This window comes from Saimiri boliviensis, chromosome X, assembly GCF_048565385.1.
Source record: "Saimiri boliviensis isolate mSaiBol1 chromosome X, mSaiBol1.pri, whole genome shotgun sequence".
NCBI classification, from domain to species: domain Eukaryota; kingdom Metazoa; phylum Chordata; class Mammalia; order Primates; family Cebidae; genus Saimiri; species Saimiri boliviensis.
Window position 1 is genome coordinate 126,803,552 of NC_133470.1, and position 18,406 is coordinate 126,821,957.

Consider the following 18,406-nt stretch of genomic DNA (forward strand, 5'->3'; position numbering starts at 1 on the left):
CAAAGAATGTATTCCTTCTCCCCACTGCCAAGTCACTTCTGTGATCCTGATATACCCCTGCAAAAATCCAGGTGTCTCCCAGGCCTCTCCAGTTAGGAAAAATTCAACCTTGCAGATTTACCTTCAGACATACACTTCCTGTCTCTCTCTGTCTCTCTTTCTGACACACACACACACACACACACACACACACCCCTCCAACGTGACTTGATTTCAACAGATATCAGCTAGACTCGAGCCTCATGTCTTTCTGTTTCCCAGAAGGCTACCCCTGGCCTTTCTGACTGTCAACTCCTCTTAGATTCTCTTGGCTAAAGGTGGGAGTTTTCTCTGCCTCCAGAGGAATCTATGGTATCCCTTGCTCCAAGGCTCAGTGGTGGCTATAAAACGGCCTATTCCTTCTCTGAGGGTCCAGAGAAACTACAGACTTGCCCCGTGCACTGCAGAAAAGGCCATGTCATTTTCCTTGCCTTTCCTCTTACTCCATCCTCTCCTTCTTCCCTTTGGCAGCAGCAAACTCAAAGGCCTTCTCAGTCCCACTGAAGGGAAGAGGAAAGAACATGACCCAAATGAAATGGATCAACTAGTAGACTGAGAAATTGAAAATGCGCCAGAGGCCCAGGGAGGGAAGTGGAGAGCAGCAGGACGGGGAATGAAAGTGGAAAGGCCCCAGCTGAGAAGCCAATGACCACAAACGGCCCTGCAGGGTCCTAGCCGGGCCAAAGCTGCTCCACTGTGTTCACTGTTGGCTCAGAGCCGAGAGCACAGCATCTATCAGGCCTGGCCCATGGCAAAACTGTTTGATAGGGGGAGCTTGTCTCCAGCATTCCCTGTCTGGTCCTCATCTCCATTTTGAGGTCCCCTCCCCTAGACTCCCAGTGATTTCTCCCTGTCCCAAGAGTCTTGTACAACCTCCCCACAAAGCCAAATCCACCTATCCCTGTCCCATTTCTGCAGAACGTTGGGTGCACTGAGTCATTTATGCAGCAAGGTGTGAAATTGTGGGTCATGGCCGAAAGCTTTGTTCTCCACAGCTGTTATGTGGCGGTTAACAAGGTGTATTTGAGGAGGAAAAGAAGGAGAATGGCAACCTATAGTCAAATAAGTATTGAAAGCCACAAAACTGTGTTTTTAGTGAGTTTCTCTACTGCAAAACTTCTCAGAGCCTTTCATATGCTAATGCCCATACGAAGCTCTAAGAGAGGTAGGTATGGATTTCTCATTTCTCAAACGTATTTGGCCAGCTGCTGATTTTTTTTTTTTGGTAGACCAGCTTAAAGGACTGGTATTTTATTTAATGTATTTCCCCTCTCAGATAACGTAGTTGCATTTCATAACAGTCCTTACTACTTAAGCCTTAAAGAGTGTCTGTAATGGTGGGAAAGTCAGGCAACTTTACAGTCAGGGAAGGCAGTGATGGTGAGACTAAATGAACCATCAGGCCATAGGGGAGATAAACATGGCCAGAGGGCTCTGGTGATCTGGCTGTTTTCGTGCCACACAGTATAGGTGGTTGTCACTTACCAATTGGCCTACTCCTATCTCATACAGTCCCAAATGTCTTTAATACTTATGTTTTTGTGTGCTGTGTCTGGGAGACTAGTATGGAGGGAATAGAGGAGAGCTTATTCCAAGACGTGTCTACTTCTTTTTCTTTTTTTCAGCACAGTCTCACTCTGTCACCCAGGCTGGGTGCAGTGGCACAATCTCGGCTCACTGCATCTCACTTCCTGGGTTCAAGCGATTCACCTGCCTCAGCTTCCTGAGTAGCTGGGATTACAGGGGCACTCCATTAGCCTGGCTAACTTTTGTATTTCTGTAGAGAAGGGGTTTTGTCATGTTGGCCAGGCTTGTCTCAAACTCCTGACATAAAGTGATCCACCCGCCTTGGCCTTCCAAAGTACTGGGATTATAGGTGTGAGCCACTGTGCCCAGCCTAGACATGTCTATTTCTCATGTTGACACACTCATGTTTGATAGCTGGTACTTCCTGAATCATTTGGCATTTGTGAATTTGTTCTCCACTGACACCACCAGTCCCCCAAATTCCATTCTCTAAAGCCCACTGGGCATGATGCCTCAAGAAAGTCTAGCTGGGAACATTGGTCCTCTTTCTGGGTTCTCCCAGAAAGAACCAATCATTTCTTTATAGCGCACAGAATTAGAAAAATGGGAGGCACTGGAGATAACTTGAGGGCTGTACTCAGTCACACTGCTCCTCTGCCAGCTTATTAAATGACTTGACCAGATAGGTCCCCAAAAGTGACCTCTAGTAGCTCCCCTTAAAATAGCTAAGATGGTCATCAAGCTGGTGAACTGAGCAGGGTGGACACAAAGGTGTTCTTTTGAATCAGGTGACCTAATCTTGGGAAGGGTCAGTTACCTAAGAACAGGAAGTTCTCATCCATTAATTGAGAACTCAGCAAAGTTGAGAACTGTGCAATATCAGGCAGCTGATAAAAGCATTCTGACTACTCTGTGCTACTCTGAGTACTCCAAGAGTACTGTGCTCACTTCTGGAAAGGACCCTAACAGACAGCCTTACAGATTGGACTGTTGCCAAAGGAAGTGACTAATATTCTATCGGGCCAATAGGCTAGAACATTTTCTAGACATGTAGATACAAGCCAACATTCTACATAAAATTTCAGGAGGTTCAAGGACCTCCAGGATAAGAAGCTCAGCTGTGGAACCATATCACAAAAGGAATCATTAAGCAAACTGGGTAGATTTAGCCAAAGAAATGAAATAAAACAAAAGTCAAAAGATAGACAGACTTGAGGGAACGTGATAGCTATATTCAGATATTTTAAAGGGGCTGCCAAGAGGAAGGAGGAAAGAAGTATAAGATTGCTTTCAGCTCGCTATCAAAAAAATGTGCTAATTAGAGTTGTTCAACAACAGAATGAGCTACCTTGGGAGGCAGTGAATGCCTTGGTGATGAGTTAAAAAGTTGAGGGAGAGACTGGATTAGATGATCTCTAAGGTCCAACTTTCCTTCCAGCTTTGCATTTCCCCCCACCCACGTGTTTCTCTCTATGTCACTGAGACCCTTTCTAGTTTATCACAGAACAGAGCCACAATCTTACCATCAAACAAACCCCAAAAGGCAAGATTAAATTAGAGGTGGCCCCAGACTCAGGACTACCTGGTCCCTTAGCTCCACTCCCACCTGAAATCATCACATCTTACCATCCCCCATCCTAGGACTCTCAGAGTTTGCTTGGTGACAGCTAGTTAATCTGATAAACTAATCTGCACTAATGGGATCAGGAATGCTAATGAATTAACGCGTTACTTTCCCAAGTGACATATTTGCATTTTAACAGAGGTCTTCTGGAGATAATGCCTTAACTCAAAGGAGTGATTAATGTTGAAATTTCGTCTGTTTGGCAGTCTAGCAAGGAGATATTTTTAGAAAGGGAACCTTTTTCCATCCTTCACTTCAGACCATCTGCTAGAAGCGGAAACAACATGTCCCTGCCCTTGTGGGGTTTATAGTTTATATAGTGGGGGGATTACAATTGCTAACATTTATTAAGCCTCCACCAAAGTGGAAAGTATAGCTCTTAGCCCCATGCTGAGTGCTATAGAAATATTATCTTTGAGTTCTTGCAACAATAGCCTCCTGATATAGGTATTTTGCAGATAAAGGAACTGAGTCTCAAGAGGTTAAGTAACAGTACTGCATTTCATTGACTCTAAGATGATATCAACTGTAAGGGGCAACATTTTCTCACATTTCCCTAAGAAAGAAGAAATGCTGGCAATTAAACTACAATGAACCATGTGTCATAAGAAGCATTTCAGTTTCAGAAATGTTAAAAATGTGTATTCAAATATGAAATACACTAAATGGTAAGGCCGACTCCAGAGTACACACTCTGCCTGATGCTTTTTATAAAACTCAGATGGGAAATAGATAGGGAACACTTTGATGTAGTCATATAATAGCAAGTACCTGTTAATATTTTAAAACAAAATAATTACACAGGCACCCAGAAGATCTCGCACACTGAGTATGAGGTCAATGGCAGATCATGTTGCTGGGGGGTCACAAACCTCAGTGGTGGAGAAAAATAGGGACAGTATTTATGGAAGAAGGACTACACTGAGCCAGGCCTGGAGCTGAGGTTGCAGGGGTGGTGGCAGATAGCAGATAACTTCCAAAATTCAGTTTTTGAGGAGATGGCACACCGGCTGCGTTGGCTAAAGTGAAGGGATTAGTTGGTGAAATCAGGAGAAAATACTTAATAGTGAGACAAAACAGGGAAGGCAAATGAACTGGTAGGTGGTCCGCAAAGGCCCGGATAAAAGATTCCCCTTTAGTATGATGGGTAAAGGGGGCAACTGCGGATTTCTGCCAGTTAATTCCAACATATTAGGAAAAGCTCATTCTGGCCACCAGGATAAATTAAAGTTTCCAGCTTCAAACCTAGGGGCTTCCTAAAGGGGTAAAAATCCAGCATGGCAAGGGGATTGTGTCATCAGAAACAGCAGAATTCCAGGATATTTTGCACCCTAAGCTTTCCGCCCTCTCTTGACGTGCATTCCCTTCTCCCCAGGGGCACCATTCCTCACCTGGAAGAGGAAGTAACAGAGCCATTGGCTGTGTGGGGCATGAAGTCCCAAGCCCTGATGCTGAAGCATGCACCCCTGTACTCTAGGCCATGGTGGAGGGTGGGGAAGGATACAGCCTGATGATGCACAGTCCTTCTCCCCTTCCTCTACTAATTAGTGTTTGTTGAGCCCCTGCAATGTGTATCTGGCTCTGTACTGGAGGATACCCTGATGAAAGAAGCCCCTGAAGAGTTTACTCTCTAGCTGGGGAGAAAGGAAAATTGAAACAATATAAGATGGTGAGATCAAGTGCTGAATTGTGGTGGAAAACCTGCAGATTTCACAAAGGAAGAGGTGGAATTGTGGGTGCCTTTTTGCCCTCTATATGTTTCCGTATTATCAAAGTTTTCTACTATGCATAGACATTACTTTTATAAGGGAAAAATTACCATTTAAAAAATGGGGGCAGCCAATGAGAGCTAGAATAATCAGGAAGTCTTCATAGCAGAGGCTGGACTGGAGCTTGTTGGTTAGAGATACAACAGAAGGATTTGCAGAGACAGAGCAAAGGGGGCCACTGCAGGCTGGGGGAAGAGCAAAAAAAAAAAAAAAAGACAGAAGGGACAAAAGTAAGCACCAAATGGGGCACAGTGGACAGGGAGAGCAAGGAGGGGCTAGGGGAGTCTGGGGATTGGGAAGAAGTGGGGCAGTGGGATACACACGCACACACACACACACACACACACACACATCTGTATCTCTATTATCTATCTATCTATCTAAAAGTATAGTGAATCCCAGCTGTTGTGGAACGCAGGCCTCAAATACCAGGGAGAGGAGTTTCTATTTGACATAGTAAGCAAAAAGGCGCTATTATAGGCTCTTGAGCAGGGAATGACATGATGAAAGATGTTTTAAAGTGATTCCTCTGGCAACAGCATGGAAGGATCACTTGGTGCTGATGGGGAGGCTCCATGCAGAGAGACCAGTTAGGAAGCTGCTGCAGTAATCTAGGCATGAGGTAATGAGAGCTTGGGTTCTGATGGTGGCCGTGGGAATGGTCAAGAGGGGGTGGATTCATGAGGCACATGTGAGAGATAAACTGCCAAGACACTGTGGTGACTGACTGGAGTGGGGAGGGAGTGATTGATTCCAAGTCTCAGGCCTTAGGCTATCAAAAGAGTGATGGTGTCATTGATAGAGACAGAGCTACAGCCAGCTGAAGAGGGGCAGGAGCTAGGAAACAGCGTGGAGGGGAAGTTTGGAGAGGAGATCCTGAGTTTGCTTTTAGACGTAATGAATTTAAAATGGTGGTAAACTCCAAAGAGAAAATGTCCTTAAAGGTAATAATGAAATGCAATTGGAGCTCCGGTTAAAGGCCAGACTTTATCATTTCCAGCAATCACCTAGAATTCCAAAGCAGGACAAGCTATATTTAGACTAAGTGTGGAAATCTCTAAAGCCCGGGGTGGGGGGAAGAAAAGAAAGCATACCCAACAGCCAATGATGATTTGGACTTTGCAGGTGACAGACACTATACTGTGTGGCAGCAGCAGCAGACTGGTGGGTCTGTTTAAAGAACCCCCTCCTTTTTCTCTGTCAGTGAGTGATTTCTCTACATATTACAAAGATTACAGCTCGACTGTAGGTGACGAAATGAATATGGAACAACACTCGCTTTATTAATTATATCTGCATTCTCTGCAATTTCACTGATGGTGGCAACAGAGCCAGTGCGACACACAGGACCCTCGCCAGCCCTGTGAATGGGCTGGTTTTCTGAATCCCAGTCCGCAAAAGCAAGATCCAGATTCCTGGCCACATTAATACAGGATTGGAGGCAAATTTATTTACAACATCCTTTGGGGACTGGCACCATAGCTCATGCCTATAATCCCAGAACTTTGAGAAGCTCAGATAGGAGGATCACTTGAGCTCAGAAGTTCAAGACCAGCCTGGGCAACATAGTGAGAGCTCATATCTACCAAAAACAAACAAAATTAGCTGGGTATGGTGGCACGCACCTGTAGTGCCAGCTACTTGGGAGGCTGAGGTGGGAGGATTACTTGAGCCCAGGGGGCGGAGGTTGCAGTGAGCCATGGTGTTGCCGCCACACTCCAGCCTAGGCAACAGAGCAAGACCCTGTTTCAAAAAAAAAAAAATCCTTTGAGTACTTCAGTTTCTCCCTGTGGCAACTGGAAAAGCATCTGAAACCAACTTGCTTCGGTCTAGGTTAGAAGTGGGATGATAAAGAGAACAATTACTGAAGGAAAAGATGCATAAACCAATGACAAAACTTAGGAGAGAAACAGTGAGTGCAGATTGTAGCAGAATCTCCAAATGGACAGATCTTGACACTTACCTGGTTGACTCCTAAGCCAGTTGTTGCCACCATGCCCTTTTCTTTCTGCCTTCAATGGGCTTTTCCATGAGAAGGGTAGTAAATATAAAAACTACCCTAGTCAGTGACTTGCATTCTCTCTTCTCAATCCTTCACTTGCATAAGCATTTTCCACTCCGGAGACTTGCCCCCTTCTCAGCCAACAAACACCACCCCTACCTCAAATCCACAACCAGAAGACTTTACAGAAATCAAAACAGCAATCTTTAGCAGACAAGTGCTGAAGGTTACTGGTTGACAGACTATGCAGTGTGTGTGTGTGTGTGTGTGTGCACTTGCATGCGCACGCACACACACGTGTGTTCATCCATCAGTCTAGCCATCTGTTCCTCTGTTTTCCCAGTGGGTTTGGATCAGAAGCAAGGAGAGGCCTGTTTGATAGGATGGTCCTGCCCTTGGAGCAGAGCTCCCTTGGCAGTTAGGAGCCCACAGCCTGAGCAGAACTACTGTACTCATTCATCTTTACAAGGCATCATACGCTCCCACAAGAAGAACCAGCAAAAGGATGCTAAAATCTCACAAACATCCATTTATCTGCAGTTCTCTGTTTCCCTCCAATCAAGGGCTGGCAAACCCGGCCCAGACACCTGGTCAGGACTAACGTTCAGTGGGTTGGGTGAGGAGGGGAAAGTTGGTGGGGGAGGCAAGTGAACAGGCAGAGGCCCCAGCCATAACTCTCCCACCTACCTGTGAACTCCTCACTTTGCTTCCTCATACCAGCTGCAACAACAGGGCTCCAGCTGGCATCAAAGTGCTGTGGTAGCTCTTGCCATACTCTGGCACAGGTGTGACCTCCACTGAGATGATTCCCAAGTGCTCAGAAGAGTTTTCAAACTGATTCTACAAGGGATGTTTAAAGATATCTCCTCACTCTCAGCAGCTCTCAGAAGCCTTGGGGGGCTTAAAACAGACCAGACACTGGCATGACCTGCCTCTAGCCTCCCTGATGGGGGAGCACCCCAGCTTGGCTATCATTTCGACTGCATTCTGCAGCCAGATTCCTCATTGCTAACTATTTCAGGTCATGGCACTGAAGGCCACTATGTACATCTACTTTACTTGGGATGGTTCCCTGATTATAATGCCCAATTTCACTTTAGCTCCAGAAACTGCCACCGTAAGGTCCTGAGGGCATGAGACAAAGAAAGTGTAAGTATTGAGGCTAAGAAGAAAAAACGAGTGAGACAAAAATAAGCCAGGAAAAACTACTTGGTGGTTCATCAGCCACGCTGATGCCTTGGGAGCTTTTTGGATTTGATCCTCCTCTCTATGCCCACTGCTACCACTCTCATCACCTTTCACTTAGATTGCTGTAGTATCTTACAGGCTGGTCTCAAGTGTCTCCTTATTCCAATCAATTCTGCTTCCAATTGCATAGCTAACTACCACCGTAAACCACTCTGCATAATTGTCCAGTAGCCCCCAAGGTTTCTCCAACTCCAAACTCCTCCTTCTGACATCAAAGGCCCTTCAAATCTGGGCATCCCATACCCAGCCAATCATTTTTTCCCCCACTGTGTCCGCATATACACCCTCTCCTCTAGTCAGAGTTCTTTCTGACCGTTTCTTGATAACACCCTGACCATTTCCACCTCCAGCCTTTTCTCTACACTGTGCCTCCCCCTCAGAAGTCTGCTCTTTTTCTAGTCAACGATCTCAATCTCACATGTTATTCAAAACATTACGCAGGTTCAACCTCTCGAACCCCTACAGTGCTTACGGTTTAGAGCAAAAAAGAAATGTGGCTTGTAATTGTTTCCCATCTTGTATTACTCTTAGTTATTTAATATGAATGTTATTTTTCTGTTAAATTATGAATTTCTAAAGAGCAGGGCCTTTGCTTTCTCCTTCTCACCACAACATTAGTACAGGGCTAGATCCCAGAGGGTCCAATAGACTCCCGTTCCCACGCCTTAACTCCAGTAGGAAGGAAGGATAAGTGAAGCCCTCTGATGATCTCCCCTGTTTATTCCCTCACCTTCTCACAGGATGTTCTAGAAGGCAGAGGAGCTTAGGTTGCCCAGTGAGACATAGGCAACCAATCAGCTGCCAGATCCTAGCTTTCAGAACACTCCCACTTCCTAAGGTTTTCTGGGCAATCAATAACACTGCTTAAGTGATCAATCTGAGACACAATGGGCTGCAGGGGCCAGTGTTTGATTAACTTGAGAGAATAAACGTATGCTGGGAGAGACAGCAGAGAGAGGGAAGCAGAAGAAAATGCAAGAAGAAAGATGAGCTAGCGGAAGGAAGAGAGAGAAAAGGGTTTATGAATGAGGATATGATGGGATGGAGCTGAGAGTAGTTCTCACCTAATCCGATTCAACGCCTTAAGTAAGTTCCTACTGAGGTGTTGAAATAATCTTGGGGCTTTGTCAGAGTCCAGTGACTATCGCAGGGCTTCTCGGCAATTTTTGACCTTGGCAAAAACACTATTGCCATGGTCCACTGAGGGTCCACACAGCCTCCATATTGGGTGGAAGAGTGGGTGTGGGATAGAGACTTCAGGGAATATCAAGGAAGGGCATGGGTCTTGAGTTATGCTCACTGGCTGTGTCTACAGAAATCTCAGGTTCTGGCATCCTCCACTCCTCTACCCAAGCCTGATGACTCAGAAACCCATGATGACATGGGACAGTAGGCTCATCTGCAAGGGAGGTATCAGCATTACCTTCTCTCTATTCAGAGTTCTGTGTACTGTCTCCCTCTCAAGGCTCTGAGGCTGAAAATTTAACTATTTTGCAGTTAACAAAAAATAAGGAATCCGTTTCCAAATATTTTCCAAACATTTTCAAATGTTTTGCTATATCACTAATCGATTTTTTTTTTTTTCTGGGAAAGATAGTATTATCTGGAAAAAACCAGAACAGATGGCCTCTTACTGTGAGAAAGTCCCTCCTTTAATCTAACCATGATTTCTGCTGCTCTCATTAAAAACTCATCCTTCACATAGGATGAGTACCCTCTCAGTTGGTACCCTCTCAGTTATGCAGGCTCAAAGCCTTACAATCATCTTTGACCTCTTCATGCTTCCTCACCCACTCATCCAACTGGTAGGTAAATCAGGCTTCCTCTGCCTCCAAATCCATTCACCCATCTTCTTTCTATTCCCAAACAGCTATTGCAACAACCTGTTAACTGGTCTTCCTGCCTCCAGAATGATCTTTTTTAAATCAACTTGCCAAAGGGGGGAAAAAAGAAGAAAAAAAAGAAAAATGAGTTTGACTCTAATCAAGCCCAGAGCTAACTTCCATTTATAGGAAATATAGGGGATAGGTGAACAAGCTAACTGATGATAAGAGGACAAACCAGAATGTGGGAATTGTGCAGAACAAAATACCTGATTTCTGTGACAGGGCAAAGAGAGAGGGCTGTTGAAAGGGCCTTTAGAGACATATCCAAATGTCATGTGTGAAACCGTTTTGGAACATGAGTCAAACAAGACAACTCTAAAACATGTTTTGAGACAATTGATGACATGTGATTATGGACAGGGTAGTGGATAACACAAAGGCGTTGTTGTTACTTTTATTAGATGCATTAAGAGTTCTGTAGTTATGTTAAAAATGTTCATTTTTAAGAGATGCATAGAGAAATATTAGGAATAAAATGACATGCTTGATGTTTGGCATGATAGGTGAAGCAAATACGGCTAAGTCGTAAGAATTAGTTAAATTAGTTAATGTGGATAATGAATATGTGGGGGTTACTATACTATTTTTTTTTTTATTTTGTTGAGGTTGAGGTTGAAAATACTTATAAGAAAACATAAAGACAGGGCCGGGCACGGTGGCTCAAGCCTGTAATCCCAGCACTTTGGGAGGCCAAGGCGGGTGGATCACGAGGTCAAGAGATCGAGACCATTCTGGTCAACATGGCGAAACCCCGTCTCTACTAAAAATACAAAAAATTAGCTGGGCATGGTGGCGTGTGCCTGTAATCCCAGCTACCCAGGAGGCTGAGGCAGGAGAACTGCCTGAACCCAGGAGGCGGAGGTTGCGGTGAGCCGAGATCACACCATTGCACTCCAGCCTGGGTAACAAGAGCAAAACTCCGTCTCAAAAAAAAAAAAAAAAGAAAACATAAAGACAGGCTGGGTGCAGTGGCTCATGCCTGTCATCCCAGTGCTTTGGGAGGCTGAGGCAGGAGGATTGCTTGAGCCCAGGAGTTGGAACCAGCATAGGCAACACAACAATACCCTGTCTCTACAAAAAACTAAAAATTAGCTGGCATGGTGGCATATACCTATAGCCCTAGATACTCAAGAGGCTAAGTGGGGAGGATCACTTGAGTCCAGGAGTTTGAGGCTACAGTGAGCCATGATCATGCCACTGCACTCATCTGGCAACAGAGTGAGACCCTCTCTATAATAATAACAGTCATCCACTATACCCACTCTATCCTCCTAGATTTACCTTCCATTCCTGCCCTATTTCTCTATGACACAGCCACCCTACATCCTTGCTCAAGTTTTTTCCTGTCTCAACTTCATCCCTTCACTTATTCATGAACTCATTCATTTGTTCAGTCAACAAATATTTGTTAAGTACCTACTTCTTCTATGCACTAGGCACTGTAAATTCAAAGATGACCAAGAAGGAGAAGGACAGGAAGCCTCCTTCATCTTTTGTATTATCCACAGCAGCTAGGACAGTGCCTTGCACATAATTGGTGCTCAATATGTTTTGTGAGCTAATGTACAGGGGGAGATGTGACAGAACCTTTGTCTAATATGTATCAACAAGCATTTGGTCCAACTGAACATATGCCTGTTGAGCACCTACTATGTATAAGATACATATGCTATAGGGATTAAAAAAAATAAAAGAAATGATGTACTTGCCAAATGTCTTTTTATTTATTTATTTATTTAGAGACAGGGTCTCACTCTGTCACCCAGCCTGGACTGCATTGGTGAGACCACAGCTCACTGCAGTCTCGACCTCCCATGTTCAAGCCATCCTCTCTCGCCTCAGCCTCCCTGTAGTCTCGAGGAGTTGAGACAGCAAGTAGGCACCACCATATCTGGGTAATGTTTTAGTTTTTTGTAGAAACAGGGTCTCGTTATGTTGCAAAGGCTGGTTTCTAACTCCTGGGCTCAAGCCATCCTCCCGAAGTGTTAGGATTACAGGCGTGAGCCACCTTACCCAGCCCCAAATGTATTTTAGAGACAGAAGAGTTCAGGGGAGAGAAAGATCACTTTAGTCTAAAACGACCAGCGAAGATTTCACAGAGGAGGTGAATTTGAACATAGAGCTGAAGGATAGGTAATAGTGGCATTGAATAGGAGAGAAGCATAGGCAGAAAGGAAAGGGCATTCCTGGTGAGGGCAATAGAATGAACAAAAACATAGAGGCAAAAAGTGTACAAGGCATGGTTAGGAGATCCTGGGATAAGAAACTTGGTTGGAGTAGAAGGATCCATGTAGGGTTTTGTTTCACAAGTAGACCAAGTGTATCAAAATCACTTGGGTAGCTTGTTACAATGCATATTCCCGGACTCCAGCTTCCAGACCTACTGAATCAGAAGCTCAGGAGGTGGGACTTAGGAATCTGCGTTATAATAAGTTCCCTCAAGCAATTTTAAGAAACATTAAAATTCGAGAATCACTGATGTGGAGCAAGCATGAAAAATAGGATTGGAAGAATATACAGGGTTAGGTCCACACAAGGAGAGCCTTGAATGCCATGCTAAGAAGGCTGAAATTTATCCCACAGGCAATCAGGTATCACCCTGCAAGGATGATGATCAGAAGCATTATGAATAAAGGCTATTCTGCAACATTAATCTGCCAGTTGTGTGTATTATGGACTGGAAAGGAAAGAGACTAGTGCAGTGTGGACATCAGGTGGTGACAGGAGGCAGGGTGGACTGGGGTATAGGGGAAGAGTCAGTGATGGCTTTGAGGTTTCTAGTCTGGGAGACTAGAAGCTTACGATAAAAGAAAGGTGAGAAGAGCAAGTCATCTCTGAGAAATGAGATGAGTTTGTGAATACTGAGTCTGAGGGCAAGCTATCCAAAGGAAAATGTTTAGCAAGCAGTTGGAAATATAGGCCTGAATCTCAGGGGCAGGGTTAAGTTTGGGTTAGAGCAATGGGAATGGCTGGTAAAGAGGTGAGAGGAGAAGCCCGGCATGGCTGTGCGTCCTTGTCAATAAAGAAAGTGGAAAGCAGGAGGAGCTGGAGAACACCCAGATTTGAGGACTAGGAAGAACTAGCGATGAAAGAGAAAAAAGGAGGGGTCACTTGGCCGGAAGGAGACCCAGATAGTAGAACCAAGCAGAGAGCCCTTTCAAAAGCTGAGGGTGGCTAGTGATGTGGCTAATGGCAAAGTGAGGTTGAGGCTCAGAGCAAAAACATTGGCTATGGCATGCATGCTGAGAAAGCTGTGAGAGTGCACGCGCCTGGTCATTCTCATGTTCCTTAACACAAACACACACGAACAGGCACACCTGCTCCTACAGACACAAGATAGCACCTCTTTCCCTCTCTTTCCCTCCCCTGCCCCATGTTACACACATATTCCCATTTCCAGGCGCATTTTCTGACTACCAGGGATTGGGCGACTGGTATGCTGCAGGCTGTTAACGTTCTGTTGTTCAGGTCTCAGAACAGGGGGTGCTGCCTGTCATGGGTGGGAAATAATACAGAACCCCAAGATCACTGTCCTTGCCTGTAGCGGCTCAGCTGAGGGGAGGAAAGGAGGGAAAATGGCCTGCTTCTCCGGAGTTGCTCCCTATCCTACCCCTTTGCCCCTAGCCCCAGGGATTTCTCAGCAGACGATAAGGTCCAGCCCGTTTTGAGAATCCTTCATTTTGGCTGCTGCTAATGCAAGAGAATGTTTTTGTTTCTGAATTTATGGTAAAAAGGAAAACAGAAGTCCTTGAGAGAAGACCCAGAACAGAGTTTTCTGCTGGGAATGCTAATGGCCTGAAGGCTGGCCCACAAAGAGAAGCTGACTTGGGTATGCTTCCTTCCAGCGGGCCTGTCGAAGCTAAGGGTCTTCATCTAGTATCAATAGGTATCAATCCCAGTCCCCCTCTCAATCATTGCTAGGGCCTATATGTGAGGGCATGAACCCCCCAAAACCAAGCTTGTCTGCATGAGCCTCACTTCCTACAATTTGCCCCAGGTATGTGCTGGGGTGTGGGGGTGTGCCTGACGGGTGTGTGTCTTGTGTGTGATATGTCTGTCTGTCTGTCTGTGTGTCTTATGGCTTCACTTAGCCTGGAGGTGTCACAAAAACAGGGATCTTTCCTCCGTTGGATCGGTGCTGCCCCTCCAAGTGCCTTATCAGGCATTGGCCACGCAGCTCAATCATTTATGCACAGTGCAGGTGGGTGGGTACAGAGTGCTTCCATTGTCTTGCATCCACCCGTGCTCCCTCCAAGGGCTGAAGGAAGGATTACTTCGGTGGGACAATGTCTGTCCTCTCTCCATCCCACCCCGAGACTCCCCTGTACTCATCCCCACCCCCACCTCCACTGCCTTTCCCAGCCTGCTGCTGTCATCAGCAATCCCAGGGCTTTCTTGTTGTGCTTTCTCAATCTACTACTGCTCCCAGAGGATGCCGTTGGTCACAAAATCCCCCAGCTGGACCACACAGCTCACTTCTCAAGACCCTCAGACTGCACCACTTACAAGAGGGAGGGGTCCCCTGCCTCACAGGAGTCCCCAGACCTCTCCTCCAGCACGATAGAGGCTTCGTTGCACTATCCACAGAAGCCACAGCACCAACAGCATCACTAGCTTATGTTGGAGGGGGCACTTACTGGCTTCGGGCCAATAGTTTGTCCACTCGCAGAATGCCTCACATATCTGAGAAACCCTCAGGGCCACAAGCCTGGGGCAGCTGCCACCCTCCCCTGGCCAGCCTCTTCTCCCTGGTGGCCTTCAGCCCACACAACTGCAAGGCAGCTGTGGTGGTGGGTGCCAGAGAGGGAGAGGGGAGATTCCACACGCAGCAATGAGTATTTCTTAGATACTCATTGCTTAGATCTTATTCCCTCCTTTCTCAGAATCCGGCAGTGCCTCCCAATTGTCTCTCAAGTCAATTGAAACCTTCTTTTTGTGGGCCTCAAAACCCTCCACAATTACATCCCACCTTCTGACACCCTCACTCCCACACACACATCACGAATAACTCTGGCCTTGGCACAGACGGTAGACAGATGATGCTGTCTACAAACTGTTCTTGCCTAGGTCCTGCCACAGGTGCCTGAAAGCCCCACCAACAGAGCCATTCCTCTGTCTCCTTTAAAAATGCAAATGTTACCTGTGAGGTGTAAGCAGTAAACCTCTACCACCTATTAACACCTTGGCCTGGCAGGGATTCTGTCATCAAATTTGCCGGAGCAGGGAGCAAAGCCCCGCCTAAATAATCTAAGGGTGGGGAGAGGACCCACAGGGGCCCTAAGCAGCCAACGGGAGGGGCGGGAGCAGGGAAGGGACTCTGACGTCGAAGCCATTGCCGTCACGATTTTACCAAGGTCTATATTCTAACTCAGCATCTCTACTTAAACCAGTTAAACCCACTAGTCCTTGCTCCCCTCAACCTTGTTTCCCTCATCCACACACACATTATGTCTTGTTTCACCTCAGAGGTACCCTCATGACAAGCTGCTAAGGCTGGGTAAGTCCTCTCACATGAACAAACAAACAAACAAAGCCATGAAAATGGGTAGACACTGGCGTGTCTGCGTGGGCACGGCCAAGTCTTGTTGAGGTCTCCCCGGGTAGAGCAAGATCCCTTTGCTCAGTGGAAACAGCAAAGGCTTCCTGAGAAGCCTCTCTTAGCTCCCAAGAAGCTGGCAGCTGGGTTCCCCCCGCTTCTCCTGCACTGAGCTTGATAGGCAGGGAAGGGGAGGGAGGGACAGGGCCTCTCAGCTGAGGGTCCCTGTGGCTGAACTGCCATACTATCCTGGGCCCTCTAGGCCCAGGTGAACTTGCCATTTATACTGGTCTCCAGCAGGGAAAACTCACTTGGTGCTTCGCTCTGAGTCAGCAGAGTCCCCCACCCTCCACTCCGAGAAGGGCGCCCCCAAAGGAGCCTTGCTCTTGTAGCAGTTTCTCCAAAGGCAGGAGTCCAGAGACTGCCCCGCCCTCCGTAAGAGCTGCAGGATGCTAAGACCACCCGGTGGACTCCAGGATTTTGCAGCTGGACGAAGATGCCAAGGGGAGGGGGCAGGTCTAGCAGAATTTGGCGTTTGCTGTGATCAAGTGATCTTTAGTTGCAGCTGCAAGGGTGGATGTGCCACCTGCTTCTGGGGGAAGGTGTCAAACATTTGCCCCTGCAGTGGTTTCAGTGTGTGTGTATGGGGGTGTGGTGTGTGTGTGTGCAGGAAACCCAGGAGCTCGAGTGTGGCGGGTATGACTATCAGAGTTGGGCACGCTTTTTGCCAGAATGGGGTTCTTAAGGGTTCTGGTGGAGGTGTCTACAGTGGCTGCGTGTTGTGGTGGTGGGGGTTTGTTGGATGTGTGTGTGGGGAAGCAGCAGGTACTGAATCTGCAGTAATGTGCAGTTGTCATGTAGTTTCTCAGGACCATTCTGAGAAAAAACACACACACACACTCACATACACACTCTCCAAGCTACAAAGCACTAGGCTGGGGAGTAGAGGAGTGTGTATGTGTGTGCGCGTGCATGTTTTAGCAGCGCTGGGGGGAGGTGCAAGTCTCTGTATATGTGTTTGAGCTTTATTAGCATCTTGGTGGGAGGGGGCAAGTGAAGCTCTGTGTGTGTGTGTGTGTGTGTGCGTGCGTGTGCGTGTGTGTGTGTGTGTGTGTGTGTGTGTGCCGTCTTTGCATGGGGCTGTGTGGCTGAGCGCCGGGTTTCTGGTGCGGCTGTGTGTGCGTGTGTGTGTGCGTCCGTGTCCGCTTGTGAACATGGCCCCGGGAACCACGCACATGCTTCAGATAGCTGCTTGTGGCAGCCCTTGGGCTCCGGCTTCGCCGTGCGCCCCGGTGAAGTGGCCACCTCCCAGCAGCCAGGCCCCGCGTCTCGCCAGCTCTCCCAACTGTGCCCACAGCCCGGGCGCGCACACAAAGGCTCCATAATGAACGCGCTGCACTCTCCTGCGCTCGACTCCTCACCCCGCACCCGCGGCGGCCAAACGAGCCCGCCAAGCCGGCGACTCGCTGGGGCAGTGGGCACGCAGCGGGCCGCTCCCCCGCCTGCCCAAACTCCGGGCGGCCAGACGCTGGGCGCCCCCCGCCCTGCCCCCGGCTCCCGGGGGCGCCCAAGCGCCAGTCGCCCCCCAGCCGCTCCGGGGCGGAACGCTCCCGCCGTGACCCACCCCGCTCTGGTTGAGACTGCGGGCGCGCCCCCCTGAAGGCAGCGCGCCTCTTACCTTCCTCCCCCTCCTCTTCTTCCTCCTCCTCCTCCTCCTCCTCCTCCTCAGAGGCACGGCAGCGGCGGCGCAGCGGCGGCGGCGGCGGCAGCGGGACTAGGGCGCCCGTGCCCCCGAGCCCGACATGGGCTTGGGGCTCAGCGGCCCCGGGCGGCGGGGCGGGCAGAGGTTAGCCCGGTGGCAGCAGCTGGCCCGGGACGCGGGGAGCTGGCGCGCAGGCGGCGGGCTGCGGGCAGGATGGCAGCAGCGCGCGCGGGCTCCTCGGGCGGGCTTCATGGCTGCGCCGCGGGCGGCACCATCGCCGTGGCTCGCTCGTCGCTCTCTCGCTCCAGGAGTGCGGCAGGCTGCGAGGTGACGGATGGCGGAGAGGCGGCCGGACGGCCGAGGAGGGGAGGGGAGAGGGGGCGGGGGAAGGAGGAGGGGGAGGAAAGAGGGGAGTACAGGATGAGGGGCCTCTCCGGCGCCTCCAGACCCTCGAGTGCTGGCATCGATTTCCCCGAATGGGAAAGCGGCTTAAAGGCGCAGTTCCTGGCTCGGGTCACTACTAAAAATAAGCAAAAAATTGACAATTGAGGAAAGAATCTCCCAAGAACAACCCAGCAACCCAGCCACCCAGCCTGGCGCTGCCTCACTTCTTGAACCTGACCGTTCCGGCCGGACTCTGCCGGGAACTGCTGGCTGCCGAGAGGGCAAGCCAATTTCCAAAGTGAACCCGGGAGAGGGGGGCGGGGAGTGAACTGCGGAGAAGAAGGGGCAGCGGACCGCTTGCTTCGGAGACTCCATTCCCTGGCCCCTGACCTTGCTTCTCGCCCCTTGTTTGCTCGATTTCTGCTGGGGATGCCCTCCCTGCAGCTCCCCTCCTGGTCACCATCGCAAACATCCACACGCACCTTGAGTTTCGGCTCGGGCTCCTGCTCTCAGCGCCTAGCCCCAGCACTAGAGTGTGAGTGGCTTCGAGCCCAGGCCCAACCCCAGGAGCCCACCTCAGTAAGGGAGCGATCTGCCAGCTGGGAGAGGTCTGCTTAGAGCATGCGATTGGTTTGGTGAGAAGGGAAGAAGGTTAAAGTGTGTGTGCATGTGTGTTCACCAGCAGATGG

At 48.5% G+C, this 18,406-nt stretch overlaps 1 protein-coding gene across 3 annotated transcripts in view; it reads right to left on the reverse strand.

Annotated features, from left to right (window-relative positions):
* Positions 1-17,834, reverse strand: part of FRMPD3 (FERM and PDZ domain containing 3) — a 151,435-nt gene extending 133,601 nt beyond the window's left edge. For 2 of the 3 annotated variants that reach the window (XM_074392301.1, XM_074392300.1), the window contains exon 1: positions 17,310-17,834. The gene's annotated coding sequence lies outside the window, so the exon portion shown is untranslated. The remainder of the gene's footprint in view (positions 1-17,309) is intronic. The other variant, XM_074392303.1, reaches the window with a different exon arrangement.
* Positions 17,835-18,406: the final 572 nt, after the last annotated feature.